Raw genomic sequence first — 15,552 nt, forward strand, 5'->3', positions numbered from 1 at the left:
AATTATCTATTTTCAAGTTTCAATGTTAATTTTGTGAAATATGTCTGTTAAAATGTTTCCCTTATAACTTGTCAATCACTCAAACATTATCAATGCAAAAAAATAGAGATTTGTTTAGCGGTTGAAATTTAATTTTGATAAAAAAAAAAGAAACATTACATGGGAATGACTTCTAAAGTTTTATCTGGGTAATTTAATGTTGTAGCAGAAAACCCAAAATATTAATACATCTAATTCGAAAATAATTCTCAAAGTAATAGTAATTGCGGGTGTGCCGATGAAACTCAACTTCCCTTAATAGGGCAAGACACGACCAATAGATCATTTGCCAAAGTTAAGACCCATTTAAGTTAACATGGGTTACAATAGTGCAAAATATAGCCTTTTAAAATGTACAAAAATATTCATTTGTTGATTACTATATTTTATCAATATAATTAGCACTAATGTAACGATTTTGATTTCCCCCATCTTATTCTGTAAGTTGCGACTGCTATTGCGATTCGCTAGTTACACTTTAAGATTTTAAATACAAAAAAATGGACAAAATTTGATGTTAGTCTGTAAATAAACGTTTGCATGTAGGTTTATTAGCCAACTATGGACGAGGAGAAACAAAAATCTCGTGACAGTAGTGGGGGAGGTGCTGATTTCAACTGTACAAAACCTGTCAGACCACTTTCTGCAGCTACATTCATTTCTGGGCCAACCTAGACGGGTTTCTGAGTCAATAGTCAAGCCCATCAGATTTCTGCCTTAACATATACGAACTGTATATGGTAAGTTCAATATCCTAAAAGAAAAAAAATAACCTGTCCAATTTGGCTAGAGGTTAATATATTCAAACACCCATTAGGCCTTGTAAGATATTGTAGATATCAAAAAGGTGTCTCAATTTGCAAAAAGTTATCCAATTTGCATAAATCTGGTCTGATTGATATGATTAGCATATATTCAACCTTTCTGAAGTCAATTGATTTAAGTACACTCATAAGGTTGAAATTTTAATTGGGGCAATGTATAATATTGTTCAGCAATGGAGCATACTAAAAAGTTGAAACTAATAGAGTCGTAGGCGCCAAGATGACCTTGTGACTTGACCTAGCTTTACTTCTCGGCTGTGGTCGCTATAATACAGAAGTACCTAATGAGGGATGGGGGCAATGTATAATATTCTTTAACAATGGAGTATACTAAAAAGTTGAAACTAATAAAGTTGAAGATGCCAAGAAAAGAATTTTAATATAAATTTTAATATAGCATTGGAGTATGCAAAAAAGTTGAAACTAATAGAGTCGTAGGCGCCAAGATGACCTTGTGACTTGACCTAGCTTTACTTCTCGGCTGTGGTCGCTATAATACAGAAGTACCTAATGAGGGATGGGGGCATTGTATAATATTCTTTAACAATGGAGTATACTAAAAAGTTGAAACTAATAAAGTTGAAGATGCCAAGAAAAGAATTTTAATATAGAAATTCAGAACAATCCTCAGAAATCAGCTAGTGAGATGGTTATGGATTCGAACCATCAAGGACCGCAACCACCAATGACCCTAGCCTCCAAGGACCTCAACCTCCAAGGTCCCCCTCTCCCCAACCTTCAAGGGGCCCCTCTCTTCAACTTTTTGGGCTACTCCCCCCCCCCTCCTATTTTTTATACTTTTTTTGAAGTTCAATTTTTTTAACTTTTTATATTTTTTTTTTAACATGGTAATTTTTTTCAATTTTTTTTATATGTCTTAGAATGACATGAAATATACTAAAACATAAAAAAATCACATTTAATATTTTACAAATTCAAAATGAGAATGATATAGATATTATAGTTGTGACTTTTACTATTAGTAAAATAATATTTGTAGTACATTTTGGATTTCTTTCCTTGAAATGCAAGAGTTGGAATATTTCAGTAGTGTTTTGTCAAGTTTACCTTGTCACAGTTACATTCTCTTGATTTTTCAAAGTTCATTTTGGATTTCTTTCCTTGAAATGCAAGACTTAGAATATTTCAATAGTGTTTTGTCGTGGTTTACCTTGTCATAGTTACATTCTCCTGATTTTTCAAAGTCTCAATTTTGAATTTCTTTCCTTGAAATGCAAGAGTTGGAATATTTCAGTAGTGTTTTGTTATGGTTTACCTTGTTACAGTTACATTATCTTGATTTTTCAAAGTTCATTTTGGATTTCTTTCCTTGAAATGAAAGAGTTGGGATATTTCAGTAGTGTTTTGTTATGGTTTACCTTGTCACAGTTACAATCTCTTAATTTTTCAAAGTTCATTTTGGATTTTTACATTCTCTTGATTTTTCAAAGTTCATTTTGAATTTTTTTTTCGTTGAAATGCAAGAGTTGGAATATTTCAGTTGTGTCTTGTTGTGCTTTACCTTGTCACAGTTACGTTCTCTTGATTTTTTTCAAAGTTCATTTTGGATTTCTTTCGGTGAAATGCAACAGTTGGAATATTTCACTAGTGTTTTGTTGTGCTTTACCTTGTCACAGTTTCTCTTGATTTTTTTCAAAGTTCATTTTAAATTTCTTTCGGTGAAATGCAAGAGTTAGAATATTTCAGTAGTGTTTTGTCGTGGTTTACCTTGGCACAGTTACATTCCCTTGATTTTTCAAAGTTCTTTTTTAATTTCTTTCATGAAATGCAAGAGTTGGAATATTTCAATAGTGTTTTATAGTTGTTTACCTGGTCCCAGTTACATTCTATTGATTTTTCAAATTTCATTTCGGATTTCTTTCCTTGAACTTCAAGAGTTGGAATATTTCAGTAGTGTTTTGTCGTGGTTTACCTTGTCACAGTTACATCCTCTTGATTTTTCAAAATTCATTTTGGATTTCTTTCCTTGAAATGCAAGAGTTAGAATATTTCAGTAGTGTTTTGTCGGGATTTACCGTGTCACAGTTACATTCTCTTGATTTTTCAAAGTTCATTTTTGGATTTCTTTCGTTGAAATGAAAGAGTTGGAATATTTCAGTAGGGTTTTATCATGGTTTACCTTGCCGCAGTTTCATTCTCTTGATTTTTCAAAATCATTTTGAATTTCTTTCCTGAAATTCAAGAGTTGGAATATTTCAGTAGTGTTTTGTTACGGTTTACCTTGTCACAGTTACATTCTCTTGATTTTTCAAAGTTCATTTTGGATTTTTTTTTCCCTTGAAATGCAAGAGTTGGAATATTTCAGTAGTGTTTTGTCGTGGTTTACCTTGTCACAGTTACATTCTCTTGATTTTTCAAAGTTCATTTTGGATTTTTAAATTATCATTATTTTTAAAAGTTCATTTTGAATATCTTTCGTTGAAATGCAAGACTTGGAATATTTCAGTAGTGTTTTGTTGTGGTTTACCTTTTCACAGTTACATTCTCATGATTTTTCAAATTTCGTTTTGAATGTCTTTCATTTAAATATAAGAGATTGAATATTTTAGTACTGTTTTGTTATGCTTTACCTTGTCATATTTACTTTATCTTTATTTTTAGTATTTCATTTTGAATTTCTTTCGTGAAATGCAAGAGTTGAATTTTTTCATTAGTATTTTGTAAGTGTAGATCAGTTCACTGTTAATAACTCCAGATTTTTCAATGTTTGTTTTTTTTCTAGCCCGTGATAAGAATGAGTTGAGATATCTAAGTATGGTTATATCATTGAGTGCATTTTAACAGTTCAAATATAATTAACTTTCAAGTTTCATTTTTGATACCTTTCCTTTAAATTAAAAATTTGGAATATTTAAGTATTGTTTTTTCTTCATTTAACTTATCACAGTAAAATTATATTGATTTTTCAAAGTTTATTTTGGATTTCTTTCCTTGAAATGCAAGAGTTGGAATATTTCAGTAGTGTTTTGTTGTGGTTTACCTTGCCACAGTTACATTCCCTTTATTTTTCAAAGTTCATTTTTGGATTTTTATCGTTGAAATGCAAGAGTTGGAATATTTCAGTAGTGTTTTTGTTATGGTTTACCTTGCCACAGTTACATTCTCTTTATTTTTCAAAGTTAATTTTGAATTTTTTTCGTTCAAATGCAAGAGTTGGAATATTTCAGTAGGGTTTTGTCATGGTTTAACTTGTAACAGTTACATTCTCTTAATTTTTCAAATTTCCTTTTGAATTTCTTTCATTGAAATGAGTTGGATTATTTCAGTAGTGTTATGTCGTGGTTTACCTTGTCACAGTTACATTCTCTTAATTTTTCAAAGTTCGTTTTGGATTTTTTTCACTGAAATGCAAGGGTTGGATTATTTCAGTAGTTTTTTGTCGTCTTTTAACATGTAACAGTTAACCTCTCTGGCATATTCGATGTTCATTTTTAAATTATTTCTTTTTAATTCTATTGTTGGAATATTTATGTAGTGTTTTTTTGTTGTTTCCCATCTCACAGTTACATTCTTTTGATTTTTCGAAGTTCATTTTGTATTTCTTTCGTTGAAACGCAAGAGTTGGGATGTTTCAGTTGCGTTTTGTCATGTTTTTCCACGTCAAAACGACGATCTCTTAATTTTTTAAAGTTAAGTTTGAATTTCTTTCGTTGAAATGCAAGAATTTGAATATTTGAGTCGTGGTCTGTCGTCGTTTACCAAGTCACAGTTAAATTTTCTAGATATTTGAAAGTGCATTTTGAATTTCTTTCATTGAAATGCAAGAGTTGGAATATTTCACTAGTCTTTCATCTTGGTTGACTATATCATACCCACATTCTTATGATTTTTCAAAGCTGGTATTTGAATTTCTTTCATTTAAATTCAAGAGGTGGAATATATAAGCATATTTGTGTAATTGTTTACATTGCCAGAGTTAAATTCTCATAATTTTTCGAAGTTAATTTTGAATATATTTCATTGAAATGCAAGAGTTGGAATATTTCAGTAGTGTTTTGTTGTGTTTTACCTTGTTAAAGTTACATTCTCTTAATTTTTTCAGAGTTAAGTTCGAATTTCTTTTGTTTAAATACAAGAATTGTAATATTTCAGTAGTTTTTGGTTGTACTGTGCCTTGCCATAGTTACACTCTCTTGATTTTGCGAACTTCAATTTGGATTTCTTCATTTAAATGAAAAAGTTGGGATATTTCACTAGGGTTTTTGTCATGGTTTACCTTGTCACAGTTACATTCTCTTGATTTTTTCAAAGTTCATTTTGAAATTCTTTCGCGAAAATTTCTTTCGCTAAATACAGAAATTTTGAATTTCTTTCGCGAAAGTCTTTCGCGAAATGCATCCAAACTGAAATATTCCAACTCTTGCATTTCAACGATAGAAATCCAAAAATGAACTTTGAAAAATCAAGAGAATGTAACTGTGGCAAGGTAAACCATGACAAAACACTACAGAAATATTCCAACTCTTGGATTTCAAGGAAATAAATCCAAAAAAAACTTTGAAAAATCAAGAGAATGTAACTGTGAAAAGGTAAACCACGATAAAACACTACTGAAATATTCCAACTCTTGCATTTCACGAAAGAAAATCAAAATGAACTTTGAAAAATCAAGATCATGTAAAAGTGATATGGTAAACCACGACAAAACACTACTGAAATATTCCAGCTCTTGCATTTCACGAAACGAACTTCAAACATGAACATATTGAACAACAGCTCTTGCATTTCACGAAAGAAATTCAAAATTAACTTTGAAAAATCAAGAGAATGTAACTGTGACAAGGTAAAGCACAACGAAACACTACTGAAATATTCCAACTCTTGCATTTTACGAAAGAAATTCAAAATGAACTTTGAAAAAATCAAGAGAATGTAACTGTGAGAAGGTAAACCACGACAAAAACACTACTGAAAAATTCTAACTATTGCATTTCATCGAAAGAAAACCAAAGTGAACTTTGAAAAATCAAATGAATGTATCTGTGACAGGGCAAACCACAAAAAAACACTACTGAAATATTCCAGCTCCTGCATTAAAGCGAAAGAAATCCGAAATGAACTATGAAAAATTAAGAGAATTTAACTGTGACAATGTAAACCAAAACAAACCAGTATTTAAATATTCAAACTCTTGCATTTCAACGAAAGAAATTCAAAATGAACTTTGACAAAATTAAGAGAATGTGACTTTGACAAGGTAAAGCACAACAAAACACTACTGAAATATTCCAACTCTTGCATTTCAATGAAAGAAATTCAAAATGAACTTCGAAAAATTAAGAGAATTTAACTGTGACAAGGTAAACCATGACAAAACACTACTGAAATATTCCAACTCTTGCATTTCAATGAAAGAAATTCAAAATGAACTTTGAAAAATCAAGAGAATGTAACTGTGACAAGGTAAACGACTACAAAACACTACTGAAATATTCCAACTCTTGCATTTGAAAGACAGAAATTCAAATGGAACTTTTAAATATTAAGAGAATGTAACTTTGACAAGGTAAACCATTAATAAACACTAATGACACATTCCAACTCTTGCATTTCAAGGAAAGAAATTCGAAATGAACTCTGAAAAATCAAGAAAATGTAACTGTGACAAGGTAAACCACGAGAAAACAATGCTGAAACACTCCAACTCTCTCCTATCAACGAAAGAAATCCAAAATGAACTTTGAAAAATCAAGAGAATGTAACTGTGACATGGTTAAACATGACAAAACACTACTGATATAATCCAACTCTTGCATTTCAATGAAAGAAATTCAAAATGAACTTTGAAAAATCATGAGAATGTAACTGTGACAAGGTAAACCATGACAAAACACTACTGAAATATTCCAACTCTTGCATTTCAACGAAAGAAATTCAAAATGAACTTTTAAAAATAAAGATAATGTAACTGTGACTTGGTAAACCATGACAAAACACTACTGAAATATTCCAACTCTTGCATTTCGATGAAAGAAATTCAAAATGAACTTTGAAAAATCAAGAGATCGTAACTGTGATAAGATAAACCACGATAAAACACTACTGAAATATTCCGACTCTTGCATTTCATGACAGAAATTCGAAATGAACTTTGAAACATCAACATCATGTAACAGTGATATGGTAAACCACGACAAAACACTACTGAAATATTCCAGCTCTTGCATTTCACGAAAGAAATTCAAAAGGATCTTTGAAAAATCAAGAGAATGTAACTGTGATAAGGTAAAGCACAACGAAACACTACTGAAATATTCCAGCTCTTGCATTTCAACGAAAGAAATCCAAAATGAACTTTGAAAAATCAATAGAATGTAACAGTGACAAGGTAAAGCACAACAAGACACTACTGAAATATTCGAACTATTGAATTTCAACGAAAGAAATACAAAATGAGGTTTGAAAAATCAATAGAATGTAGAAATCCAAAATTGAATTTGAAAAATCAAGAGAATGTAATTATGACAAGGTAAACCACGACAAACCACTACTGAAAATATTCCAACTCTTGCATTTCAAGGAAAGAAATCCAAAATGAACTTTGAAAAATCAAGAGAATGTAACTGTGACAAGGTAAATTGTGACAAAACACTACTGAAATATTCCAACTCTTGCATTTCAAGGAAAGAAATTCAAAAGGAACTTTGAAAAATCAAGATAATGTAACTGTGACAAGGTAAACCATAACAAAACACTACTGAAATATTCCAACTCTTCCATTTCAACGAAAGAAATCCAAAAATGAACTTTGAAAAATCAGGAGAATGTAACTGTGGCAAGGTAAACCATGACAAAACACTACAGAAATATTCCAATTCTTGGATTTCAAGGAACTAAATCCAAAATAAACTTTCAAAAATCAAGAGAATGTAACTGTGATAAGATAAATCACGACAAAACACTACTGAAATATTCCAACTCTTGCATTTCAAGTAAAGAAATCCAAAAAGAGATTTGAAAAATCAAGAGAATGTAACTGTGAAAAGGTAAACCACGATAAAACACTACTGAAATATTCCAACTCTTGCACTTCACGAAAGAAATCCAAAATGAACTTTGAAAAATCAAGACAATGTAACTGTGATATGGTAAACCACGACAAAACACTACTGAAATATTCCAACTCTTGCATTTCACGAAAGAAATTCAAAATGAACTTTGAAAAATAAAGAGAATGTAACTGTGAAAAGATAAAGCACGACAAAAAACTACTGAAATAGAACAATTCTTACATTTCGCTAAATAAAATAAAAATTAACATCGAAAAAATCCAGAGAATGTAAATTTGACAATGTAAAGCATGACAAAAACACTAGCGAAATATCCCAACTCTTGCATTTCAATGAAAGAAATTAAAATTGAACTTTGAAAAATCAAGAGAATGTAGCTGTGACAAGGTAAAGTGTGACAAAACACTACTGAAATATTCCAACTCTTGCATTTCAAGGAAAGAAATTCAAAATGAACTTTGAAAAATCAAGAGAATGTAACTGTGACAATGTAAATCATAACAAAAACACTACTAAAATATTCCAACTCTTGCATTTCAATGATAGAAATACAAAAATGAACTTTGAAAAATCAAGAGAATGTAACTGTGGCAAGGTAAACCATGACAAAACACTACAGAAATATTCCAATTCTTGGATTTCAAGGAAATAAATCCAAAATAAACTTTCAAAAATCAAGAGAATGTAACTGTGATAAGGTAAATCACGACAAAACACTACTGAAATATTCCAACTCTTGCATTTCAAGTAAAGAAATCCAAAAAGAGATTTGAAAGATCAAGAGAATGTAACTGTGAAAAGGTAAACCACGATAAAACACTACTGAAATATTCCAACTCTTGCATTTCACGAAAGAAATTCAAAATGAACTTTGAAAAATCAAGAGCATGTAACAGTGATATGGTAAACCACGACAAAACACTACTGAAATATTCCAGCTCTTGCATTTCACGAAAGAAATTCAAAATGAACTTTGAAAAGTCAAGAGAATGTAACTGTGACAAGGTAAACCACAGCAAAACACTACTGAAATATTCCAACTCTTGCATTTCAGCGAAATAAATTCAATATGAACTTTGAAAAAATCAAGAGAATGTAGCTTTGACAAGGTAAACCACGGACAAAACACTACTGAAATATTCCAACTCTTGCATTTCAACGAAAGAAATCCAAATGAACTTTGAAAAATCAAGATAATGTAAGTGTTAAAAGTTGAAGCAAGACCAGACACTACTGAAATAATCCAGATATTTATTGTAAACGAATGAAATCCAAAATCAAAGTTGAAAAAATAATAGAAATATAAGTCAGATAATCTAAACCACGACAAAACACATCTGAAATATTTAAATTCTTGTATTTCAAGGAATGAAATTCAAAATGGTCTTTGAAAAAATTAAGAGAATGTGACTTTGACAAGGTAAAGCACAACAAAACACTACTGAAATATTCCAACTCTTGCATTTCAATGAAAGAAATTCAAAATGAACTTTGAAAAATCAAGAGAATGTAACTTTGACAAGGTAAACCATGACAAAACACTACTGATATATTCCAACTCTTGCATTTCAATGAAAGAAATTCAAAATGAACTTTGAAAAATCCATAGAATGTAACTGTGACATGGTAAACCACGACAAAACACTACTGAAATATTCCAACTCTTGGATTTCAACGAAAGAAATCCAAAATGAACTTTGAAAAATCAAGAGAATATAACTGCGACATGGTTAAACATGACAAAACACTACTGATATAATCCAACTCTTGCATTTCAATGAAATAAATTCAAAATGAAATTTGAAAAATCAAGAGAATGTAGCTGTGACAAGGTAAACCATAACAAAACACTAATGAAATAATCCAACTATTGAATTTTAATGAAAGGAATCCCAAATTAACGTTGATAAATTAAGAGAATGTAATTGTGACAAGGTAAACCACAACAAAACACTACTGAAATATTCCAACTCTTGCATTTAAATGAAATAAATACAAAATGAACTTTTAAAAATCAAGAGAATGTAATTTTGACAATTTAAACCACGACAAAACACTACTGAAATATTCCAACTCTTCCATTTCACGAAAGAAATTCAAAATGAACTTTGAAAAATCAAGAGCATGTAACAGTGATATGGTAAACCACGACAAAACACTACTGAAATATTCCATCTCTTGCATTTCACGAAAGAAATTCTTAATGAACTTTGAAAAATCAAGAGAATGTAACTGTGATAAGATAAATCACAACGAACAAGTCCTGAATTATTCCAGCTCTTTCATTTAAACGAATTCAATCCAAAAGGAATTTTTATAAATCAAGAGAATGTAAAAATGACAAGGTAAAGCACTACAAAACACTACTGAAATATTCCAGCCCTTGCGTATCAAAGAAATAAAAACAAAATTAACTATGAAAAATCAAGAGAAATTAAAAATCCAAAATTAACATTGAAAAATCAAGTGAATGTAACTGTGACAAAGTAAACCACGACAAACCCATACTGAAAATATTCCAGTTCTTGTATTACAAGGAAAGAAATCAAAAATGAACTTTGAAAAATCAGGAGAATGTAACTGTAGCAAGGTAAAGTGTGACAAAACACTACTGAAATATTCCAACTCTTGCATTTCAACGAAAGAAATTCAAAATGAACTTTGAAAAATCAAGAGAATGTAACTGTGACAAGGTAAACCATAACAAAAATACTACTGAAATATTCCAACTCTTGAATTTCAAGGAAAGAAATCAAAAAGGAGATTTTAAAGGTCAAGAGAATGTAACTGTGAAAAGGTAAACCACGATAAACACTACTTAAATATTCCAAATCTTGCATTTCAGGAAAGAAATTCAAAATGAACTTTGAAAAATCAAAATCATGTAACAGTGATATGGTAAGCCACGACAAAAAACAACTGAAATATTCCAACTCTTGCATTTCACGAAAGAAATTCAAAATGAACTTTGAAAAATCAAGAGAATGTAACTGTGACAATGTAAAGCACAACAAAACACTACTGAAATATTCCAATTCTTACATTTCTAGAAAGAAAATAAAAATGAACTTTGAAAAAATCCAGAGAATGTAACTTTGACAAGGTAAACCACGACAAAAACACTACTGAAATATTCAAACTCGTGCATTTAAACGAAAGAAATCAAAAATGAACTTTAAAAAATAAAGATAATATAAATGTTGAAAGGTAAAACACAACAAAACACTAATTAAATATTACAAATCTCTCATTTCAATGAAATACATCCAAAATGAACTTTGCAAAATCAAGAAAATGTAACAGTGACAAGGTAAAGCACAACAAAACACTACTGAAATATTCAAACTGTTACATTTCAACAAAAGAAATTCAAAATGAACTTTGACAAAATTAAGAGAATGTGACTTTGACGAGGTAAAGCACAACAAAACACTACTGAAATATTCCAACTCTTGCATTTCAATGAAAGAAATTCAAAATGAACTTTGAAAAATTAAGAGAATTTAACTGTGACAAGGTAAACCATGACAAAACACTACTGATATATTCCAACTCTTGCATTTCAATGAAAGAAATTCAAAATGAACCTTGAAATATCAAGAGAATGTAACTGTGAAAATGTAAACCACGACACAACTCTACTGAGATATTCCAACTCTTGCATTTGAATGAAAGAAATTTAAAATAAACTTTGTAATATCTAGAGAATGTAACTTTGACATGCTAAACCATGACTAAACACTACTGAAATATTACAACTCCTCCATTTCAACAAAAGAAATTCAAAAGGAACTTTCAAAAATCAAGAGAATGTAACTGTGACATGGTAAACCACGACAAAACACTACTGAAATATTCCAACTCTTGCATTTCAACGAAAGAAATCCAAAATGAACTTTGAAAAATCAAGAGAATTTAACTGCGACATGGTTAAACATGACAAAACACTACTGATATAATCCAACTCTTGCACTTGAACGACTAAAGTCCAATATTAACTTTGAAAAATCATGAGAATATGACTCTGACAAGGTAAACCATGACAAAACACTACTGAAACATTCCAACACTTGCATTTCAGCGAAAGAAATACTAAATGTACTTTGAAAAATTAAAAGAATGTAACTATGACAAGGTAAACCACGACAAAACACTACTGAAATATTCCAACTCTTGCATTTCACGAAATAAATTCAAAATCGACATTGAAAAATCCTGAGTTATTAACAGTAACATGGTAAACCAAGCCAAAATACCACTGAAATATTTCAGCTCTTTCATGTCAACTAGAGAATTCAAAAATGAACTTTGAAAAATCTTGAGAAGGTAACAGTTGAAAGGTAAACCACGACATGACACTACTGTAATATTCCAACTCTTGCATTTAAACTTAATAAATCCAAAATTAACTTTTAAAAATCAATAGAATGTAAAACTGAAAATGTAAACTACGACAAGAAACTAATGAAATATTTCAAATATTGAATTTGAATTAAAGAAATTTAAAATGAATTTTGAAAAATCAAGAGAATTTAAAGATCCAAAATGAACTTTGAAAAATCAAGATAATGTAACTATGACACTGTAAACCACGACAAGAAACTACTGAAAATATTCCAACTCTTGCATTTCAAGGAAAGAAATCCAAAATGAACTTTGAAAAATCAAGAAAATGTAAAAATCCAAAATGAACCTTGAAAAATCAAGAGAATGTAACTGTGACAAGGTAAACCACAACAAAACACTACTGAAATATTCCAACTCTTGCATTTCAAGGAAAGAAATCCAAAATGAACTTTGAAAAATCAAGAGAATGTAACTGTGACAAGATAAATCACGACAAAACACTACTGAAATATTCCAACTCTTGCATTTCAAGTAAAGAAATCCAAAAAGAGATTTGAAAGATCAAGAGAATGTAACTGTGAAAAGGTAAACCACGATAAAACACTACTGAAATAATCCAACTCTTGCATTTCAACGAAAGAAATTCAAAATGAACTTTGAAAAAATCAAGAGCATGTAACAGTGATATGGTAAACCACTACGAAACACTATTGAAAAATTCCAACTCTTGTATTTCACGAAAGAAATCCAAAACGAACATTGACAAATAAGAAGAATGTAACTGTGACAAGGTAAAGCACAACAAAACACTACTGATATATTCCAACTCATGCATTTCAGCGAAAGAAATTCAAAATGAACTTTGAAAAAATCAAGAGAATGTAACTGTGACAAGGTAAACCACGACAAAAACACTAGTGAAATATCCCAACTCTTGCATTTCAACGAAAGAAATTCAAATTGAACTTTGAAAAATCAAGAGAATGTAGCTGTGAAAAGATAAACCAAAACAAAACACTACTGAAATATTCGAACTCTTGCATTTCAATTAAAGAAATTCAAAATAAAATTTGAAAAATCAAGAGAATGTAACTGTGACAAGGCAAAGTATAACAAAACACTACTGAAATATTCAAACTCTTGCATTTCAACAAAAGAAATTCAAAATGAACTTTGACAAAATTAAGAGAATGTAACTTTGACAAGGTAAAGCACAACAAAACAATACTGAAATATACCAACTCTTGCATTTCAATGAAAGAAATTCAAAATGAACTTTGAAAAATTAAGAGAATTTAACTGTGACAAGGTAAACCATGACAAAAAACTACTGAAATATTCCAACTCTTGCATTTCAATGAAAAAAATTCAAAATGAACATTGAAAAATCAAGAGAATGTAACTGTGACAAGGTAAACCACGACACAACTCTACTGAGATAATCCAACTCTTGCATTTGAATGAAAGAAATTTAAAATGAACTTTGTAATACCTAGAGAATGTAACTTTGACAAGCTAAACCACGACTAAACACTACTGACATATTCCAACTCTTCCTTTTCACGGAAGAAATCGAAAATGAAATTTGAAAAATCCAGAACATTTAACTTAGACGCGGTAGACCACGATAAAACAATACTGAAATATTCCAACTCTCGCATTTCAACGAAAGAAATCCAAAATGAACATTGAAAAATCAAGAGAATTTAACTGTGACATGGTTAAACATGACAAAACACTACTGATATAATCCAACTCTTGCATTTCAATGAAAGAAATTCAAAATGAACTTTGAAAAATCATGAGAATGTAACTGTGACAAGATAAACCATGACAAAACACTACTGAAATATTCCAACTCTTGCATTTCAAAGAAAGAAATTCAAAATGAACTTTGAAAAATCAAGAGATTGTAATTTTGACAAGGTAAACAACAACAAAACACTACTGAAATAATCCAACTATTGCATTTTAATGAAAGAATTTCAAAAGTAACTTTGAAAAATCAAGAGATTGTAACTGTGAAAAGGTAAACTACGATAAAACACTACTGAAATATTCCAACTCTTGCATTTCATGAAAGAAATGAAAATGAACTTTGAAAAATCAAGAGCATGTAACAGTGATATGCTAAACCACGACAAAACACTACTGAAATATTCCAACTCTTGCATTTCACGAAAGAAATTCAAAAGGAACTTTGAAATATCAAGAGAATGTAAGTGTGATAAGATAAAGCACAACAAAACACTACTGAAATATTCCAGCTCTTGCATTTAAAAGAATGAAATCCAAAATGAACTTTGATAAATCAAAATAATGTAACAGTGACAATGTAAAGCACAACAAAACACTACTTAAATATTCAAACTCTTGCATTTCAATGAAAGAAATTCAAAATGAACTTTGAAAAATCAAGAGAATGTAAAAATCCAAAATGAACTTTGAAAAATCAAGAGAATGTAACTGTGACAAGGTAAACCACGACAAAATAGTACTGAAAATATTCCAACTCTTGCATTTCAAGGAAAGAAATCCAAAATGAACTTTGAAAAATCAAGAGAATGTAAAAATCCAAAATGAACTTTGAAAAATCAAGAGAATGTAACTGTGACAAGGTAAACCACGACAAAACAATACTGAAAATATTCCAATTATTTCAATTCAAGGTAACAAATCCAAAATTAAATTTTGAAAAATCAAGAGAATGTAGCTGTGACAAGGTAAACCGCGACAAAACACTGCTGAAATATTCTAACTCTTGCCTTTCAAGTAAAGACACCCAAAATAAACTTTTAAAAATCAAGAGAATGTAACTGTGACAAGGTAAACCACGACAAAACACTACTTAAATATTCAAACTCTTGAATTTCAAGTAAAGAAATCTAAAATAAACTTTGAAAAATCAAGAGAATGTAACTCTGAGATTGTAAACCACTACAAAACACAAATCAAATATTCTAACTCTTTCATTTCAACTAAAGAAATTCAACAAGAACTTTGAAAAAAATCAAAAGAATGTAACTGTGACAAGGTAAAGCACAACAAAACACTACTGAAATATTCCAACTCTTGCATTTCAACGAAAGAAATCCAAAATGAACTTTGAAAAAAATCAAGAGAATGTAACTGTGACAAAGTAAAGCACAACAAAACACTACTGAAATATTCCAACTCTTGCATTTCAACAAAAAAAAATTCAAAATGAACTTTGAAAAATCAATAGAATATAACAATGACATGGTAAAACATAACAAAAAACTACTGAAATTTTCAAACTCTTGCAATTCAAGGAAAGAAATACGAGCGGA

Source organism: Artemia sp. Qi Xiang Cuo, chromosome 3 (genome assembly GCF_049724085.1).
Source record: "Artemia sp. Qi Xiang Cuo chromosome 3, ASM4972408v1, whole genome shotgun sequence".
NCBI lineage: Eukaryota > Metazoa > Arthropoda > Branchiopoda > Anostraca > Artemiidae > Artemia > Artemia sp. Qi Xiang Cuo.